Source organism: Mugil cephalus, chromosome 1, assembly GCF_022458985.1.
Source record: "Mugil cephalus isolate CIBA_MC_2020 chromosome 1, CIBA_Mcephalus_1.1, whole genome shotgun sequence".
NCBI lineage: Eukaryota > Metazoa > Chordata > Actinopteri > Mugiliformes > Mugilidae > Mugil > Mugil cephalus.
The window spans coordinates 53,365,804-53,387,928 of NC_061770.1; the positions used below are offsets into that span (position 1 = coordinate 53,365,804).

The 22,125-nt window shown below is 42.4% G+C and overlaps 1 pseudogene; it reads left to right on the forward strand.

The window, feature by feature from the left end:
* The first annotated feature begins 480 nt into the window (after positions 1-480).
* On the forward strand, positions 481-19,673 carry LOC125014140 (annotated as a pseudogene).
* The last annotated feature ends 2,452 nt before the right edge of the window (positions 19,674-22,125 follow it).

Sequence of the window (22,125 nt, forward strand, 5' to 3'; positions counted from 1 at the left end):
AGAATGTAGTTACTAACTGTCCATTCTGCTACAGGTTTATTTCTATCTACTGACAATCAATGACCTCATCATTTCTATCTGAGACACCTTGAAAAGAGGAAATGCAGCCTGAGGTTCAAACTAAATGTCTGTTGTTCAGTAGATGACTTGTCTTGTGTCTTTCAACACACTAGAAAGAGGACAGTCTAGACTTAAGTCTTTTATTAGCATTTTAATACCTTAATCTAAAATCCCTAATTGTTACTAAAACATGTAGTTATTAACTGGATAGTGTAACGTTGTGCGTAGCTGCATATACACACAAAGGCTAAACAGACAGAGTGGGTGTAGTGGGTCTAATTTAATCACATGAACAGACAACATAGAATGACACAACATAAAGTAACATGCAAATATAAGTTACAATGCTTACTGCCTTCTCCATCACACTTTAACTAGTTTCATGTTTTCTTTCCCACCAAGGGTTAACTCAGTTTGTATTTGCTGTTGCTGGACCGGAGGTGACAACATGTTAAACCCTGTGCAGAGGTGTGAGGTTTGTTGAAAAAAGAAGGAAGTAGACAGAGACTATCTTGGTACAGAGCAGAGTGACACGTTGTGAGGACTGGATGTGAGGACGATCTCAGAAATCTTTCTCTAAAACGGAGTGACACGTTGTCAGTGCTGGATGTGAGGATGGGACACACTTTGCTTCATGTGCTGGGATTATTGTGTAAGTAAATCACTTTGAGTGTTGTCTAAGAAGTCACTCCAAAATCTACACGTGTCCAGCTAGAGTGACATGAGGTGACTTCTCAGTTCATATCATGTGTAAAATAGTTGTGAGTTCAGAGTGGACAAGGAGCTGGTTTAACCCAATGCAGTGGTGTGAGTCTTCTTCTTAATGCAGCAAAGGAAGTGGGACTAATCAAACAGAAAATGATTCAGCAGTAAATCCCCACATAGTTCACTGTTTCTTTTCATAGGCTACAATTTAAAGTTTCTCTTCAAACAAAATGCTTGTATTTCAAAGGTCAAAGAGGTTTTTATTGTCAATTCAAGCATATATGAGAGGATGAGAGGACGTTCCTCCAGGACCATGGAGCTACTTGAAGACATAGGACTAAGTACAATACTAGAAAATTCCCTCTGGGAAATTTGAAGGGGCTACGGGAGCTAATGCCGGGGGTACCGTCTCTGTCAACATGGGAATTAGCACACTTTACCAACATTCAGCACAATTAGCTTATGGTTAGCACAGTTAGCTTACAGTTAGCCTGTGTGTGAGAGAGTAATGCGCGCTTTTGCGTTTTCCTGTGTTTCCTCCACAGTTTCCTGTGTAAATGTGTGTACGTGTGTGGCGCGCTTGCGTGTGCCTGTGTATGTGTCTCCAGTAACATGAAGTTACATGTGTGTTTATGTGTGTGTGGCGCGCGCGTGTGTGGGTGGGTGAGGGTGAGTAGTGCGCGCTTGCGCAATTACCTGTGTAGTGTGTGTTGTTGTAAGTTAGCACATTTAGCCTACATTTAGCAGAGTTAGCTTCCAGTTAACACAGTTAGACTGTGTGTGAGAGATTAATGCGCATGTTTGTGTATCCTACTACTCTTCCTGTGTGTATTTATAACTGTAATAACATAAAGTTTCCTGTGTGTTTGTGTGTGCATGTGTGTGGCGCTTGCGCGCGCCTGTGTGTGTATCTGTAATTACTAAGTTACCTGTGTGGGTGGGGAGGTGTGTGTGTTGGTGTGTATTGTTGTAACATAAATGTATGGGACACAGGGATCATCTGTATTAACAGCAGAAACATCTGATTAATGAATTGGTCTCAGCTGTGGCTCAGAGCTGCGGCTCAGGGGTTGCCGTGGCAACTCACAGTGGTCGTCAATGACGACAGAAGCGCGCGGAGCCATGACACAAAAAAGGGCTAGATTTCCCCCCTTTTTGCTGGTTTCACATTTGGGCTCACTGTGACAAAACGGTAGCTCCTGTCAGAAAAACAAGCAGAACGTGGGCGTCCTAAGACATTCCTGAAGACTTTGATATGTTTTTCGTCCTTGTAGAGTAAATATTTTGGACACACTCACGAGTTAAACACAAAGGTCCTTCTCCTTTTCTCAGAAAATCTTTGCATTGAAGTGAATGGAGAGCAGACAGGTACTTTACCGTGAACAGAGGCTCGCAGTTTAAATTCTGTACGTCTCACTGCTTTGCTGAGCACATTGTAAGAGACACAACAAGTTTGTCTACAGCTGTGGAAAAAATCATGTCTCTAGTGTGTAAATTGTGGCCAATGGGAAATTTATCGCAGTTTTTCGCAACTTACGTCTCTTACGGCTTCGCCCCGAGCCTCCAGTCTACAGCAGCAAGATGTAGACTGGAGGCTCGGCCGTTGCCCCGTAGCCCCTAACAAGGGACTGAACATAAAGAGGATGTGTGCAAGCATGTGCAGACAACAGTGTCAACAGTGCAAGAACAAGAGACAAACACTACAACACAAACAGCACAAAACACTTGGGAGACAATGCAGCTAGAAAAAGACATTACACAGAACAGAGAGCAGCACAGACTGATAATCAGACTAACAGAGTATGAGTTAGGATGGTTGGAAACATTTGACTGATTAGCAGCATCATGTGTGCAAGGGATGCAAAGATGTGTGCAAAGGACTGACAGGTTATGAGTATAGTTGTGATATTTTTGTGGTCGTGGGTGAGTGTGTTTATGTGTTTGTGTTGTGTCCAGTCTCCGTCAGTTCAAGAGTCTGATGGTTTGAGGAAGGAAACTGTTCCACAGTCTGGTTGTGTGGGCCTGAATGCTCTGGTACCTTTTCCCAGATGGAAGGAGGGAGAAGAGTGTGTGAGGGGTGTGTGGGCTCATCCATGATGCTGGTGGATTTGTGGATGTAGTGTGTGGTGTAAATGTTGCTGATGAAGGGTTGTGAGACTCTGATGATCTTCTCTGTCCTCACTATCTGCTGCAGCATCTTGTGCAGTTCCCAAACCAGACAGTGATGCAGCTGCTCAGGATGCTCTCTATGGTCCCTCTGTAAAATGTGGTCAGGATGGGACCACAAACTGATAGAAAGATGGAGCAGGGACCCCCTACTACTGTATATATAGTCTAAAATTCTAGTTTAGATCAAACTGGGCCTAGTGCCATGAATAAACACACCTTGTTATTGTACATTCAGTACTAAGCTGTTCAAAGAATACACAGGTTCATATTTCATGTTCATGTTTTGTTTTGTTGTCATGGTAACAATAATACAGAATCACCTAAAACAATCAACAAAACGAGCTGGGTTTGAAAACTGACCTGCCTAGCCAAAGAAAAAGAAGTCAACAAAACAACAGGTTTTCTACCCTCACTCCCTAACACCAAAACAAGAGAAAAGATGGACAAAAGTAAAAGGCTACTCACCCCTACTAATATGGTACTGCGAACTATTTCTACTATTTATTAATATTTACAGGAGAGATAACAGATCTCATCCGCAACATAAATGAATCACAAGAATCACAAGAAGGTCGGTATGGATTGCGTAGGTGAAGGTCGCGATGCGGTTTGCAATGCTGTCAAAGGCGAACCAGCGCGAGAGAGAGAGTGTGTGTTGTCGGCTCCACTTTTGAATCCGCGGCCTCCGGACTTCCTCCAATCAGCGGCCTCCACCTGCACGCGCCCATCCTGGAAAACACAAGGACACAGCTCCCCCCCTGGACAGGGAGGGACAACACAACAGAAAGAACAAAACATGCAAATTATGACCACTACGGTCATAACACCAGCAACAATAATTGACCAGTATCACAGAAACAAAGGACAAGCTTGTGAGATTCAGGGTACAGTTGTGTAAAAATAGGGCTACAAGGAGGAGGAAGAACAAAAACTGCAAAGAGCAAAGTAGTAATTTCTGATCAGTTTTGAGCTGCTATGATAGAACATGTTTTCTGTTCATCAAAAGACAATTTGAAATTTGTTTTGAGATGAAAAATGTTCTTTTCCCTGAGAACTGTATGTTTTGAACAATGTGTTTTTATTTATGGGTGTATTGTTCACTGACTGCTTGATAGTGTAAATCATTTTGATCACTTTGTGTACGATTTGAGAGCAGTGTTTGGTTTTGAGCACAGGTAAAACTGTTTTCAGGTGAAAGTTTCATATCCCAACTGGGTCTCATAAAAGGTGAAGTCCAGTTGCCTTTATTCAACCCCTTTTGGATTATGCGGTGAAATGTTGATGGACAATTAATAAATATTTATCCTGAACTCAACAGCAACTAAACCAAAGGCCAGACTGAGTGCTGACACCAGAGATATTCCAGTAGGAGCAGTGTGAGCCTGACCTGCTCAGTGACGCCATCATCTGGATGGAAATACTACTGGTACAATAGATGAGAAGTCCTCTGAACCTCTGACCACACAACATGCTGGTTTCTATTCAAATGGACAAATGAGAGTCTCACAGGAAGGACTGTACAGGTGCAGAGGAGGAAGAGGAGACCCAGTTTACTACACAGAGTACAGTGATTCAGTCAGGATCAATGGAAATGGTGAGTTTGAAAAAAGGAGGAACCAAAAAATGCAGACATCCAATGTCTATCTATGGATACATCAAGTCATTCTGTTTGATGTTGCATTTTGTGTCTTTATTAATGAATGATGAACATGAACAGTTCCAAACAAGGTGACTGTGACTCTCCAACCCAACTGGCCTCAGATCTATAGCGGAGAGGAGATTACTCTCAGATGTGAGATCCATGGAGGAGACACTGAGTGGGAGTATGAATGGAGATCTACCAGTTCATACAAACCTCCAAATCTAAATGAGTTCAGGATTAAATCTGATTCTTCACTCCACACTGGAGACTACAAGTGTAAAGGAAAAATGAAAAGTGAACAACAGTCTTCAACAGAGTGGAGTGATTCCTTCAGATTGACTGTATTCATCAGTAAGTCTCATCATAGTTCACCAGTCATCACGTATTTAACTGTAACTTCATATTTATATCATATATATTTTATTAAGAGATCGCAGACAATCATATTAAGATAAATAATACCAACTTCACCAGACACACATGTTGAATGTAATCTACCATCAGTACATAGTAACATGTTTTCATTTTGATAAAACCTCTATCAACAGATAAACAACCTGTCCTCTCTGTGTCTCCATCATGGCTGAGTCCTGGAGCCTCAGTAACTCTGAGCTGTGAGGTTGAACGTCCATCTGCAGGATGGAGGTTTTACTGGTATAAAGCTGTTCCTGATCTATCACACAAGTATCAATATTCCAACTATGAGCTGCTTCCTGGTAGCATCAGTGGAACTGAACAAGATTCCTACATCATTGATGGACAGACACACACAGCAGGATATGTGTGTAGAGCTGGAAGAGGAGAGCCAGTGTTTTACACTGATTACAGTCCACCTCAGTTTGTCTGGTCTGGAGGTCAGTCTGTTTCCATCTGTTCTCTCAAAAACAAGATGTTATGTCTTTACTTTTATTAATCACATTTTATCTGTGACCTCCATGCAGTATCTAGAAAACTAAAACACATATTTACAATTTACTGACTGTGTATATTCATGTTCCTCTAATGTTAGTATGATATTTCCTTTTTTCCTACCTCAAACTAATTCTCTTTAACCATCATGTTTTCCTCTCAACAAATCGGAGAAAATGAGAAACACAAAAAAGAGTTTCAAGACTTTGAAACTTTTTTCTGACAGAGACAAAATAAATAATAAATCTACATGAATCTACATAAATCTATAAAACACAGGAGGTTATTTGTGTTGTGTTGTGTTGTGTTGTGTGGGTGTAAGTTGCGTCTAGAAGAAAGTACATGTTTACACAGGAGGAAAAGAGAGAAGGAAAAAGTAAACAAATAAATGAAAGAGGAGAAAAGAAAGAACAATATGACTTTAATTCATTAAGGAACGACATGTGTTTGAGTCTTTACTCTTCATCTTTGCTCATGTTACTTCTCTAACTGATCAGATTGTCAGAGTACACATGTAGTTTCTCATTTTACACACTGCTGCTTGGTGCATATCAACTAAAATAAACTGAAATGGTAGAAAAAAATAGTTTGACCAAAACACTGCAGCTTGACATGTTTGCACTAATTTTCAGCAATAAAAAAAAAAATGAAAGTAAATAAGTATTTGTATTGTGGCCGTTTTAATATTAATATCACTGTTGTTGCTTTGACTCTTTGTCAGATTTCCATTCATCAGCGTCTCTCACAGTGAATCCTGACAGAGTGCAGCACTTCACCTCTGACTCTGTCTCTCTGAGCTGTGAGGGAAACTCTACTGAGTGGAGAGTGAGGAGGTTTACTGATGATGGCGTCCTGTCACACTGTTCTACCTGGGGGACAATGACTGGATCAACATGTAATGTTAATAGGTTAGGGGACAGTAATGCAGTGTACTGGTGTGAGTCTGGATCAGCTTTCAGCAACGCAGTCAACATCACTGGACAGAGTGAGTATTAATCACATGTTACTGTCATCACCCTGAATCTGCTGATCTCTACATTAAATGTCATGTTGTTTGACTGTTTTCCAGCTGATGGTATCATCCTGGTGAGCCCTGTCCATCCTGTCACTGAGGGAGATTCTGTTTCTCTTGGCTGCAAGTTGAAGACACAAAATGTTCTTTCTACTATTTTTTTCTATCACAATGACAAACTCATCCAAAATGATACCAGAGAGGAGCTGATCATCTCTGCAGTGTCAAAGTCAGATGAAGGTTTCTACAAGTGTCAGGCCTCAGGAAAACAATCACCACAGAGTTGGATGGCTGTAACATGTGAGGAATCGTTACAGTTATCATTGATAGTACAAGGGATCTTTGTAAATTGTGCTGATGACATATTTTACATGCTACATTTAACTGAATGTCATTATTATTTACAGCAGTGTCCAGGTCTGAGAGCTCTTCATTTCTTCTTCCATTGATCGTTGGACTGGTTTGTGGAATTTCACTGATTATTCTTCTGCTGCTGTTGTGTCTCTACAAACAGTCAAAGGGTGAGAACATTTCCTCCTGATATTAGATTGATTATAGTCTAATGATCAAAGTCACTGATGTATTCTGATTACTCTATGAGGACTGTGAAAGCAAGAGAACAATTAGTTTAAAATCATGTCTCTTTTCACAGATTCCTGCTTTATCAGGTTGGTACAACTCTCCTCTGTCTCATCTTCAACGTACTAGAATTACTTTCAGAGATTCTGATTAAATCTACTGGATTCAAATGTTTTGGTTTCACCAGGTCTCAGAGCACAAATCAGAGCTCTGCTACAGATCACATGATCAACCAGGATGAAGGTCAACAGAGTGAATATGCTTCTCCTCTCCACGGTCAGCCTTAACCCTGACTTTAGTTTCTGACTAATCTTTAATGACAGTTCACTTTTTCTTGTGATCTGATCTGAACTGTTACACAACTCACATAATGATTTTAAATCCAACCTTGGCTTCATTTGACTCTGTAGGTGACGCTTGTGTCTATGAATCAATCAAAGGCCCTGAAGACATTGAAAATGGTACAGTATGTTCAGTAGTGAGGAAAGTAAAGAAATGGACCCTTTAGGATTATGTGCTTTTATACATTGAGGTTTGACCACTTCATAAATCTAAGGGTTCACTTCTTTTTTTCCACCAGCACTAAGAATAGAAAAGAGCTTAGAATGAAATAGTTCACAGCAACATAAATTGAAATGAGCTCTTCTTGCCCCTGAGTCAGTTTTAAAAACTAAAAAGAGATGGTATGTCACTATATTTCAGATGAATCCAGGGATGTCACATATTCTTTGATTGAGCTTAAAAACATCACTAAGAAGGGTGAGTGTTTTATATGGAAACAACCACATACAAGATGTAGAACAAACAGCAGCTGAGACCCTTTTGTAGACCAGTAGCATCTAAATAACAGATAATATCATCTGATCCTTTAACAGAGAAGAAGCAGAAACCAGAGGAGAGCTGTGTTTACTCTGCTGTGAAGACTGGATCATCTCCAGGTTTGATTCATTACAACAGTCCTGTCTAGACAAAGATCCTTCTTCTGTGTTGTACAGTTGAAACCTCAAGTGTGGCTTTGGTTTCAGATGACGGTCTGATGTATGAACAGGTTCTCTTCCATAAGAAAGGTAAAGCCAAGAGAGACAAAGGTGAGTCAAGTCTACGTCCACCTGCAGCAGTGATTGTTGGAACAGGATGATCTTTATGTGATGTGGCTCACTGGAGCCTAATGTAGATATTATTGTCGTTTGTTACACGTTGTCTTGTATTTCTTTTAGTACAGTAGGTTTCTTTTACATTTTAGTGAAGAAACTGGATGTATTTTTTAGTTTTAAGTGACTGAAACAATCTCTGTCTTTGTTCACAGGAAAATCAGCTCCTGCAGCAGCTGATGAAACATTTTATTCTGAAATCAAACCAGGAACATCTCATGGTAAATATAACATTGATTTATAAGAACAGATCTCTGTTGTGCTCAGACTACAGGAGTTTTGGTCTGATTTGTTCCTGGATTCCACCGTCCTGGTAAATAGAGGATAAATCATCAGATTATCTGGTAACGTGAAGGTTCACACATGTAATTTTAAGATTTCTGAACTGCTCACATTAAACCTGTTTGACATCAAACATGTTTGACATCTAGGACTTAAGCAGAAGTTAGCAGTTGTGACTTGGATATTTATTTTTGTCTATTTCCTTTCAGGTCAATAGAGATCTGTATCAACAAAACCATCTGAATACATCATAAAAGTGAAGCTACTCACATGAATATCAGATATTTAAAGACATAAACCAGCTGAATGTGCTGCTTTTAGTGCAGATGTATTTTATAAAAAGCTTCAGTTTGTATGAATGTATTGATCGTGTGGCTTTAATATCAACATCTTTTTCAGTTCTTCATGTTCTGTCATCAAACATCATTCTGTTACATGTCCACTTAAAGAAGCTAACTATGTTGAGAAGAACTGATAGTATAACAAGTATTTTATGTTTCCCTGAACTGATTAAGTATATTGTAAAAAGCTTGGCCTTTTCTAACAATGTTATGCATCAATAAACTTTTTAATTTTTAATTTTTTTGTCCTGTAGTAAAATGTCTGTAGTGTTTTCATTGTGTTTATGAGATGGTCTTCTTACAGTTTAATGTGGTTTTAATCAAAGAAACTCTGAATCAGGACATAGGAACATATTGTGATCACAGATGGACTCCCAGTCACATCTTGAGCAGCAGGTCACAGGAGTTAAAGTTTGAAAAGTCTGTTCAGATTTGACATGTTTCATACGTGGTGTGTTTGTGTGTGGATATGCTACAGAGTGCTCCATGAGGGAAAGTTGAAGGTTACATAAACAGATGACTGCCCTTTTCCCTGCAGTGAGAAAGAGAATGATTTATTTTCAACACAAAGTATCTTCAGGGTGAGCACAGACAAAACAACAAACCAGGCAGCTAGTTAGCTCATAGTTAGTGCTGCTCAGGTGACTCCATCCCTTAGTGATGCTGCTATAGGCCAAGGATGATGGGGGATGATGCTCTGAGCACCTATCCTCTTGCACCAAGCTCCCATCCTCTAATTTATTTTCTGTCCTCTAATGACTTTTTGTCTCTATTACTACTCATGCATTTGTGTGCTACTCCTGTATAGCATGTTAATGGCTGTGGATCTTTTCACGTGTGCGCTTTAGTCCAATGTTTGTATCTATGACAGATGTGTGTTTATGTCGTTCCTGCTGCTGCTCTCTTCTCTTTTTCTGTCTCTACCTGGTTGGCCTTAGGCCTTATGGCCTTAGTGGGTTCCTCTATACGAGTTGGGTTCTGTTCAAAGTTGCTTCATAGATGCTCTGGGGGTTTTTAGGCCAGGCTTTGCAAGGCATGTTGAGACGGTTTGTATTGTTATTGACACGACATAAATAAAATCAAATTGAATTGTACTGAACTTCAAAATCATGACAATCACACAGACAGTACAGCACAGTCATAGTTGGAGAGCAGAATCAAGGCAGAGAGACCGGCAGCTGGAAAACAAACAAACAAAAAAATTCTTAGAAACCGAGTGCCAGTCAATTCTCCTTGGCGATACTTACAGCACCTGGGACAACAGCACCCCCTGCTGGCAGGATGAGCATAACATCATGACCACCTTCCTAATATTGTGTAGGTCTCCCTTGGGCCCAAAAACAGTCATCTGGAGCAGCTTTATACCAGTAAAACCTCCATCCTGCACATGGATGTTCAACCTCAGAGCAGAAACACAATTTATTTTAGTCAATCATTCATTATTTGTGTGTAAATAATAGAAAAAGACATCATGTGACTTTGTATTTCTGCCCCTACACTTGTACCTTCCCCAGTGCCATTCACTAGCAGTAATCCTGAATTCTCTTTCATTTGGAGGTTTTATTGAGCTCGTTGTTCTCCATTCATACTCCCTGGAATTACGTGTGTGATCATCATCAGTCTCTGATCCATCCTGCTCAGATTCTCCGACGGGGCAGCGGGACTCTCCCGCTCCACTGTGACTCTCTGTCTCTCTCTTGTCTCTCTCATCGGTAGCCTGACTCTGTCCCTCCGCGGGCAGTGGGCCCCTCCCGCATCACTCTCTGTGACACCTGACTGCAGCTGGATCTCACTCCTCCTTCTTCTCTTTTCCTTTCTTTTCTGAGCACCGGACTTGTGCTGACCGGACATTTTGAGCGTCCTAAACTTCAAATCAAATGACAACATCAAATTTTGATCAGTGGCCAAACCATTTTTGTGTCTCGGGGTGGGGGGTTCTTGACCACTATTTCAGAATCAGAATCAGCTTTATTGGCCAGGTATGTGAACACATACAAGGAATTTGACTCCGGTCACTTTGCTCAATGGTACAACAAAAATAAAGTACAACACTATAAGCATGAAAATAGGAAGGAAGAATAGAATTTCAAGGACAATTAGGAAGAAAACAAATGGAAAGCTTTTATTTAAATATTACATATTCTCTCCACAAACAGGCCTATTTTAATTTATTTTTAATTATTCCATAATTTAATGAAGGTCCCCAATCGGCGGGCGCGGTCAGCAGCAACAAGCTCAGCTGAAGACTGGAAGACTTTTGTTAGAGCACATTGTTTTCTGACCTGTAGGTCTCTCCATGAGTATAAAGAATGTAGTTACTAACTGTCCATTCTGCTACAGGTTTATTTCTATCTACTGACAATCAATGACCTCATCATTTCTATCTGAGACACCTTGAAAAGAGGAAATTCAGCCTGAGGTTCAAACTAAACGTCTGCTGTTCAGTAGATGACTAGTTTGATGCTTTCAGCTTTCAGCACACAGCAGAGAAACAGTTTTGTTGCTGCACAAACTACTTGACTTTCTGAAGCAGACATTTCTCTAATGCAACATTCTTCATTGTTACTGTTTGATATTTACTCACTGCATCATACGACTATGTGCATAGTGCAACAAAGTCTTGATAACTATTGATCAGAAATGATCTTTTCAAGGAGTCAGACATAAACTGATATAAAGCAACATGTGAATATCACTTCCAACACTCATTGTCTATGACCTCACAGTTTGACTAGTTCTACATCATCTTTACCATCAAGAGTTAACATAGTTTGTATTAGCAGTAGCTGGACAGGAGGCGTCAACATGTTAAACCCAGAGCAGTGGTCTGAGATGTTGTGGGGCTGGATGTGAGGATGATCTCAATTGATGTGAAGTGTAACTTCTTCTTTTCTCACGGTTCTTTCTTCCTCTTCAGATGCTGCAGTTGTTGCTTCCTGGTATGAAGTTGAAGTCTTTGTCTGAAGCAGAGTGACACGTTGCCAGTGCTGGATGTGAGGATGGGACACACTTGCTCTGTGTGCTGGGGTTATTGTGTAAGTACATCACTTTCTCAGTTTGAATGGTTCAGATGAAGGAAAATGTTTCAGATGAGAAGAACAGAGTGTCAGAGGTTTGTCTCAGAAAGTTTGACAGACGTGTGGTTCTATGTTGGTTGTTGATTTGGTTTGTTTCACAGTTAAATACACGACTGGACTTTAATAGTGATCATTGACACGAATATATTTTCATAATGCAACTTACAACAAGTGTTGAAATAAATATTTACTCTAAGTTCGTATGGTTGTAGGTTTGATAGAATCAAGTGTGAACTGAGTTTGTATTTGCAGTAGGAGGACAAGAAGTGTCACAGTGTTCTGTGGTCAAACCCAGTATAGTGCTTTGAGGTTTAGTGAAGACAGAAGGAAGTGGGATGGACTAACAGGACAGAAATAAAACATTAGCAGAACCCCAGTGATCTCATACTGACATGAATCTTCTTTTTGTCCTCACAGTTCACTGTTTCTCTTCATAGACTGCAGTTCCAAGTTTCTCTGGATACAAACAGGAAGTATTTCTCAGGTACAACAACAGAGTGTCAGTGCTGGATGTGAGGATGGGACACACTTTTCTGTGTGTGCTGTTGTTGACCTGTGAGTACCATTTATCTTCATACATGTAGGCAGGGTTTTGACAGGTGATCTGATGTAGTTCAGGAGCCAACAACTGTGTTGAATAGTCACAGACAGATAATATTGGTTCTTCATTTGTTACATTTATTCACTAATCTGGTACCATATGGAACTGGAAATGTCATAAGAAGCCCAGTTATTTTCAAATATTCCTTTATGGTTGAAGTTTTGACTTTTATTTTAGTGTTGGATACACTCCTCTACTGTGGACATGCTCAAGGTCAGTTTCTCTATTTATTATTTTTATTCATTCAAGATTATTCTGAACGTAATTCATCCATGAATTGTTTTGTCAGTATATTTATTACTTTAATCTACAGTATGTATCTAAACAGATTGTAGAGTAAAATAGAAGTCAGTTTATTTTATGTTGTTAACTGAGTAAAGTTGAGGAGAATATTTGTGTTTGGTTGTAGATGCTGTACTGACTACTGACACCTACTGGTCACCTTTGTTCACTGGAGAGTCTGTTACCTTCATATGTGACATGAAGGAAGGAGGAGTCACTGACTGGGATTATAAAATCTACAAGGATGGTGGAGAATTTACTCCCTACTACACACATCAACGCTACACATTAAATCCTCTGTCTCCAGGTCACAGTGGTGAATATCGGTGCTGTGGTTACGGCAAGTGGTCATATCAGTCAAAGTGTAGTAAAACTGTCACTTTAACTGTATCTGGTAAGATCTCATTGTTTATTGTCTTATTCAAGTGTGTTCATTTTATAGAGTAAATAGTATTTGAATGTCAATGAATTTGAGACTTTGATCAGGACCTCTGTATTTAAAATAAAATGACTTCATGTAGCTCTGCCACCATGTTGAAATGGACATAAATCACAGCTGCTTCAAAGTATTTAAAACAAATAATAAATATACTGGCATTGTCTGTTGAAGCATCCATCCTTTTGTCAAGTTAATAAAAGTAATGAAGAATTTTACTGAAAGTGGCAAGTTGATATGACAGAAGATTTAAACTTACATCAAAACATTTTCTCATTTCATTTATAACATCAGATAGACCCAGGGCCACACTGACATCAGGACCAACAACCATACCAGTAGGAGGCAGAGTGACACTGACCTGCTCTGTGGAGCCCTCTGCTGGATGGAAATATGAGTTGTTCAGACGTAGCACAGACACCTCTGAAGTTCAAGTCAGAATAAATGATGGAGAAAACAGAGTTATCAGTGTATCACAAGGAGGAATCTACCGGTGCAGAGGAGGAAGAGGAAGAAGAGGAGAACCAGTTTACTACACTGATCACAGTGATCCAGTCACCATTGAGATAACCTGTGAGTTCAGTTATATGGTTTGAAATATTCATATTTTTCATTGGAATTAGTGATGAAACCTACAATGTTGAGTTTTCTCTGTTGATTTTATGTTTCTATTTGTGTCCCAACTGTTCATATCTGGTGGAAACAGTTTCCAACAAGGCTGTTGTAACACGAAAACACAACTGGCCTCAGATATTCAGAGGTGAGAAGATCACTCTGACATGTGAGGTCCAGGGAGGTGAAGACACTGAGTGGGAGTATGAATGGAGTAAACCCAGGTCATCTACACACTGGACAAACAATAAATACTGGACTTTCACTGCTTCTGAGTCCAGCAGTGGAGACTACATGTGTAGGAGTAGACTCAGAGATGACTCATATTCTTCAACAGAGTGGAGTGAAGCCATCACACTGTCAGTATCTGGTAAGTCATGTTTGTTGTTGTGTATTTTGATTTTCTTATAGAGGTGTGTGAAAGTATGTCATGTCTTCAGTTTAACCATGAGTTTGACTCGATCATCAGTAGCTGATAAATAGTTTGGCCTGACGACAGCCAGTCTGTAGAATGAATGGTCAGTCAGTATAAGGATGACAACAACATCACTTTGGTTAAAATAAATGTAAAAATTTTTACAATTACAATTTTATTAGTCAAAACACACATTTAACTTTGAAAAATAGACAAAAAATAACATAAACAATTGACTGGAGATTTGGAATTTATATACCTTTCTATAATCAATTGTGATTTACACAAGTTAGAGACAGTGACAATCATTACTTTTTTCTAAACTCAACAGCAACTAAACCAGAGGCCAGACTGAGTGCTGACACCAGAGATATTCCAGTAGGAGGCAGTGTGACTCTGACCTGCTCAGTGACGCCATCATCTGGATGGAAATACTACTGGTACAGAGATGAGAAGTCCTCTGAACCTCTGACCACACAACATGCTGGTTTCTATTCAAATGGACAAATGAGAGTCTCACAGGAAGGACTGTACTGGTGCAGAGGAGGAAGAGGAGACCCAGTTTACTACACAGAGTACAGTGATTCAGTCAGGATCAATGGAAATGTGAGTTTGAAAAAAGGAGGAACCAAAAAATGCAGACATCCAATGTCTATCTATGGATACATCAAGTCATTCTGTTTGATGTTGAATTTGTGTCTTCATTAATGAATCTTGAACATGAACAGTTCCAAACAAGGTGACTGTGACTCTCCAACCCAACTGCCTCAGATCTACAGAGGAGAGGAGATTACTCTCAGATGTGAGATCCATGGAGGAGACACTGAGTGGGAGTATGAATGGAGATCTACCAGCTCATACAAACCTCCAAATCTAAATGAGTTCAGGATTAAATCTGATTCTTCACTCCACACTGGAGACTACAAGTGTAAAGGTAGAATGATAAGTGAACAACAGTCTTCAACAGAGTGGAGTGATTCCTTCACATTGACTGTATTCATCAGTAAGTCTCATCATAGTTCACCAGTCATCACGTATTTAACTGTAACTTCATATTTATATCATATATATTTTATTAAGGGATAGCAGACAATCAATTAAGATAAATAATACCAACTTCACCAGACACACATGTTGAATGTAATCTACCATCAGTACATAGTAACATGTTTTCATTCTGATAAAACCTCTTTCAACAGGTAAACAACCTGTCCTCTCTGTGTCTCCATCATGGCTGAGTCCTGGAGCCTCAGTAACTCTGAGCTGTGAGGTTGAACATCCATCTGCAGGATGGAGGTTTTACTGGTATAAAGCTGTTCCTGATCTATCACACAAGTATCAATATTACAACTATGAGCTGCTTCCTGGTAACATCAGTGGAACTGAACAAGATTCCTACATCATTGATGGTCAGACACACACAGCAGGATATGTGTGTAGAGCTGGAAGAGGAGAGCCAGTGTTTTACACTGATTACAGTCCACCTCAGTTTGTCTGGTCTGGAGGTCAGTTTCTATGTTCATGACTTTCTTTAAATGTTAAATGTTATTTCCATTTTATTGTGTATATTATTGTACAGTAGATTTCATGAGGTGTGACTCTTCATCATGGTTGATTTTCCAGATTTCCATTCATCAGCGTCTCTCACAGTGAATCCTGACAGAGTGCAGCACTTCACCTCTGACTCTGTCTCTCTGAGCTGTGAGGGAAACTCTATTGAGTGGAGAGTGAGGAGGTTTACTGATGATGGCGTCCTGTCACACTGTTCTACACTGGGAGACAATGACTGGATCAACATGTAATGTTAATAGGTTAAGGAACAGTAATGCAGTGTACTGGTGTGAGTCTGGATCAGCTTTCAGCAACGCAGTCAACATCACTGGACAGAGTGAGTATTAATCACATGTTACTGTCATCACCCTGAATCTGCTGATCTCTACATTAAATGTCATGTTGTTTGACTGTTTTCCAGCTGATGGTATCATCCTGGTGAGCCCTGTCCATCCTGTCACTGAGGGAGATTCTGTTTCTCTTGGCTGCAAGTTGAAGACACAAAATGTTCTTTCTACTGTGTTTTTCTATCACAATGACAAACTCATCCAAAATGATACCAGAGAGGAGCTGATCATCTCTGCAGTGTCAAAGTCAGATGAAGGCTTCTACAAGTGTCAGTCCTCAGGAACACAATCGCCACAGAGTTGGATGGCTGTAACATGTGAGTTAGTTTTCAGTTTATTTTTAATAGTAGCAGTCGTCATATGAAAAGGCCATTTCTTAAGTTGATTTATACTCATATTTAATTGAAGCTCATTATTATTTCCAGCAGTGTCCAGGTCTGAGAGCTCTTCATTTCTTCTTCCATTGATCGTTGGACTGGTTTGTGGAATTTCACTGATTATTCTCCTGTTGCTTATTCTTTGTTGCTGCAGAAAAATAAAGGGTGAGACATTTTCCAGTTGATCATTTACTAAAAATCACTGATAAATTCTGATCTCATGACATGAAGTGAAGAACACTTGTACACATATCTGTATTTGTCTCTTTTCCAGATGCATGCAGTAACAGGTTGGTCCAACACTCTTGTCTCATCTTGATCATCATAACAATACTTTCCATGTTCCTTATTAAACTCCTTCATGCTTTAGTCTCTCTCAGTCTCTGAACATCAACCAAGGCTCTGCTACACAGCAAACAGTGAACCAGAATGAAACTCAAGTTTACTCCTCTCTTCTCCATGGTCAGCCTTTCCAATCATTCTTTTCACAACTATTTCTAACACCCACTTTGACTTTTCAATCAAAAGCTCAAGTGACTCATTGGATGTTGTCTTGATTTTCTCTGACCTGTAGCTGATGTTTGTGTCTATGAATCAATCAGAGGCTCTGGAAACACAGGAAGTGGTACAGTAGAAACTTTGATTCATGTGGAGCTGTCAGACATTAGATTATTATCAGTGACTCATCTAAACTCATGGAACATTCTGATTTCAGGGGAACCAGACCACGAATCCAGAAATATTACATCTCATCTTCAGCTTCAAGGTGAGGAGTGTCAAGTGAGTTGAGATCTCAGCCAACCAACAGCTTAAGAACATGGTACCAAATGTATGATCGGAACTTGAGTTAACAGCATGAGTAGAGATAATACAATGATTTGAAAATGATTTTGAGTAAGCATGTTGATTTTCAGTAAAGTAATTAATATACACAGGATGTAAAATGAATAATAATTGAATCAGTGTAACTAAGTGTTGTGAAATCATGAGCAGAATAAGATAAACGGGATGCAGAGGGCCAGCAGTGGGGATAAAAAGGGGAACTGAAACCTTGTGGCCTAAGAGCAAGTCAGGACATGTCCAAACGCATGGTTAGTGGAAAAGTACAGAAAAAGAACTAATGTCTTAATATTAATTAATGAGTCAGGGGGGTAACACCCTTATGGGATAAAAGTAGTAGGTGGGGGTTGGTTAGTCATAATGATGTGGTGGAAAATAGGATGTGTCTTGATTTAGAAAGTATAAAAGATGTAACTCAGAAATATACTACGGGAACTTCACCTCGGACACAGACCGTGCTGCATGCGGACTGAGCCAACTCCCTCGCAGTACTATTTTGGCTTTTAAGAGTTTGGTCTGGATTCCCCCTGCCTAGCAGATAAGTTGGATTATCTTTCACACTTTGGATTTCTACTACTTCTTGGACTTTGTACGGAGTCGAGGAGACCGAATTGGAATACATTTGAGAAGGATTTAAGGGATTTACCAAAGGACAGAATCATCGTTCATCAGGACTTCCCTATTTTACCAACTCCCTCCGCGGCAGTAAGAGGAACTAGGGTTGGGTGTGGTCGCATCGGCCGTGCGGCTCACTCGACGCCTGTTCTACTTTAAAAAGGAATTTTGGGACAGTTTCGGACATTTTTGTATTACCCCTACTACCCCTGCTTGGATCATGAGTAATTCTTTGTTTTTGATTAAGTATTTTTAGAACAGAATCTTAAGAGAGTTTAATTCTGATTAGGTATTACATGATTTAGGTTCAAAATTGTATTCATATCTTATGTTAACCAATGTCTGATTCTTGATCAAATTAATTGAGCTGTTGCAAACCGCTATTGCTGAACCTGCAAATAAAATTTGGCTCTAAAGGTCAAAAATCTTTGCTGACGATTATTTCTCCCTTTTCGCTGGTACTCAAGACAGTAAAACTATAGGCAATCTTAATGGTAGCTCCGACACCTGGCTCTTATTGGTCACACTAGTCGTTTCCACTTAAAACTATTTCTATGTCCCTAGGGCTTCCAGCCTAGCCTTTAAATTATGACCTGGCACGTACCAAGTGCACAGATCCATTAGGGGTAAGCCACCACAACTGACGGGACTCAACTTCGGACCCAGCTGCAGGACGCCTCCCTGACTGGCGGTTCCGGGGGACTTGAGGAAGCGGGGCAGACGTCAGGACTAAGGGTGGTTAGAAGCCAGGCGAGTTACCCTGCCTACAGCTTGAGTAGTGCTATCATTGAATTCGGTTGGAGTAATACTCCGCAGACGTGAAGCCATAACCCTATAGTAAACGGAGAAGCTGTTATACCTGTTCCGGGATCTAACACGTGGCGCCCAACGTGGGGCGTGGCAGAGCGAGCGACTTTAGCCACGCCTAAAGAAAAAGAACCCTGGTAGCCCGGAGCGGTTACCGTTCGTGTGAGACGACCCGAGGTAAAGAGAAGAGCAGAGCGGAGCATCAGAGACTACGTGAGCTGTTTGGAGCCGAGGTAGCGAGAGAACCAACGCTCTCAACCTGTCCTGAGCGGCGAAACGCAGACAGGAGAAGTTGCAGCAGATAGCGCTGGAGAGACCCCAACCGACGGGGATCCAGACGACTCTGCAGGGAGGCATCACCGCCCGACTCCATCCCTGACTCGACGCGCTACGAGAGGCTTTGGAGAAAGGCGGCTCGAGACGACAAAGACAAAGTTAAGAAGGACGCCAGCCAGGTTCGGAGATGGCCGAGGGGGGAAACAGAAATCCCAGTGGAACAGCTCAGCCCGGAGTCGCCTCCAGTGTCCCCGCCAAGTGAGGATAAGGGGAACAAGGCCTCAGGAGAGGCCCCGGAGACCACGGTCCGAAGAAAGGAATATGGTGACAAGGCGCAGACCGGGACGGTGATCCAGGTCATTCCCTGGGGAAGGGGATGGGATACCTGGGACCCCACGGTCAAGCAACACGTGTCGGCGAGGTGCCTTGCGGTCCCCTTTTCTCCTGACACCTCGGATGAGGACGTGGGGAAGGAGGTGGACCGAGTCTGCAAAGAAGGAGGAACATTCCGAACCCCCAACGTGCTTGCACGGATAGGGGTGCATGTGGTGCCATCCCCTGGAGCGGGGCAACAAAGGATACAATAAAAGCATGGCTGCACTGGGCTGTGGGAGTAATATGGCCAGGGAAAAAGCTGGAAGAAGAGCCCCAGCCCGTGACAGCGTGGATAAGCCCCATGAGAGATACGACCCGATCATCAAGATGCTAGGGAAAGTGTCTGGGGTGGGTGCAGTAACGATAGGGGCAAGGACTGTAGCGGCTAAGCAATACAAGGAGCATGAGCCTTATCGGGTCATACTGCAGAAGTTCGGCGCCGTGGCAGACCGATTCCTCAAAGATCCCCCAGAGAGTATAGAAGGGAGCCAGAAGGAGAGCGATGCCGACTCTAGCCATGATTCTGAGCCAGACCACCCGGAGCCGGATTCCTCTCTGGAATGGGACCAGAAGGGAACCACGTTTGGACTAGCGGCCCTGCCTGCGAAGCTCGAGCACGTCTCTGTGACCCCGCAGGTGGTGCGAACTTATTTGCGGGATCGGAGACAGAGTTGGCCTTCCCGGGAGAAACCCTCTAGGGAGCTAACGGATGAGGAGAACAAAGGAGACTGGCTCCCTCTCTTGGATCCTGTACCTGCCGGGGCTCTGAGATGGAAGGGCCAAACTCAGACGATAATGTACCAACACCATGGGGAACCATGGGATTTTGCGGGACACGGACTAATCGTGCTAACAGACCCCCGGTATAACCCTTGGAATAGTAAGTTCAAGAAAGAGCTGCGCAGGAATGCCGGTGAAGGGTTCGTTAGGGAATTGAAGGGCAGGATTAAAGAACTAAAGGGTGAAGAGGATAGCGGCCCAGTCCTGACTGTCAGCGGGGGTGAATCGCGCTATTTTGCCATAATCCATATTCCCGTGAGGGCATATGAGGAAGTGATCCCCCCCGAGGAGTACGAGAAGGAGCTGGTTGAAGCCCTGGAGATGGGGCTGCGGGCAGCCAGTAACGCTGGATATATACCCGAGTAACGATGTGTGGTTGATGGAATAAGATCGGGAAACTTGCCATGGTTGGTGGCTGAGAAGGCCATGGTGAAAGCTGGCCGCATACATGCGACAGAAGCGTCGGCTTGGTCCGGCATAGGGGAAATGGTCCTCGTCACCTCCTTGAAGCAGCAGAAAGAAAGAAGGGAGAGGCTGACCAGGACCTTAAATCGGCCGGAGGACGAGAAGTCCTGGGCACGTGTGGAGGGGAGTCGCCGGGAGAACCGCTGAGAACTTCGCGACTCAGGAGCACCTCCACCCGGGCAGGGATGCCGAGGGGGAACCAACGGCTCCTCCACGTCAGCTATCACCGACCAGAAGTCCACCCAGACGAGAGCTAGGGGCTGGGACCCCTGGGTCTGGAGGAGCCCCTAGTCGGATCAGGCTGGAGCCGATGAGGGATTACCAGGGTATGCAGACCGAGAGGACGCCTGGCGTAGCAGCTGTAACCTACCAGGAGCAACTAGACGCGGGAGCATTTAACACACCGACCCAGGGAACGTGACTGCTCCAAGGCACAGCGCGATACGAGAATCTTCACCTCCGCCTAATCGTTCCCGCAGCCATCAGGAAATCAGCAGCAGCAGCGGTGACGAAGAGCCCGAGGAGGAGGAAGAGGCGGACACCCTGGCGTCTGTGAGGCAGGAAGACATCACGGGGGCCAGGGAACTGCGAGTTGGCCAGAGAAAAGGAACGAAGAAAAAGACCCCAGTATACACCATCTACAGTACCTCGGAAAGGCTGGCGCGTGACATTTCCTTTGGATATATAGAAACGCGGGATGGGCGAAAAACATATATGCCTGAAGCTGGCCAGCAGGACCATGGTGTCCCAGAGGAATGGGGGGAGCGGTTGGAGGAAGAAGTGGTGCTGCCAGTAAAAGCTCAGGTGAAGGAATGGGCCAATTTTCTGATGGCCCCCACCTTCCCCACACTAAGGAGCTGTGAGAATCTGACTGCTAACTTCAAAACCGCGTTCCTGGCTATTACACATGATGTTATGCTGAGACGACTGAAGAAAACAGCCCTCAAGTATGCGAAAGAGACTGAAAGCCGCCGCTTGCAGGAGATATCATCCAGTGACGATGAGGAACTGGGAGCTTCGGCCCGAGTCGGCGCTGAGCTACAAAGGCGTCGGCCCACCCAGGACGTAGCGGTGAGCGTCAGCCGAGCTGGGACATCGGCAACAACAGGGGGGAGTTCCAGCTTTGAGGAATTTAAAAAGATAAAAATACTAGTGCAAGATAAAGCTTCCACTCAGAACCTGCAGGATTACCTGAGGAAGAACTGGCCGATGGTGAAATCGAGCACTAATGACAACCAGGCACGGCTGACCTGGCTGTCCCATGTAACTGGACAGCCTATGGATCAGGATGAAACCGCAGAGGAGCATTACAAGAGACTGGTGCTAGAGGATGGCGACGATGAGGATGCGCAAATAGAGAAGGCACGAGGACAGCTGGATCAGGGGCAGACTCTGACCCAGGTGTGGTACATTTTGAGC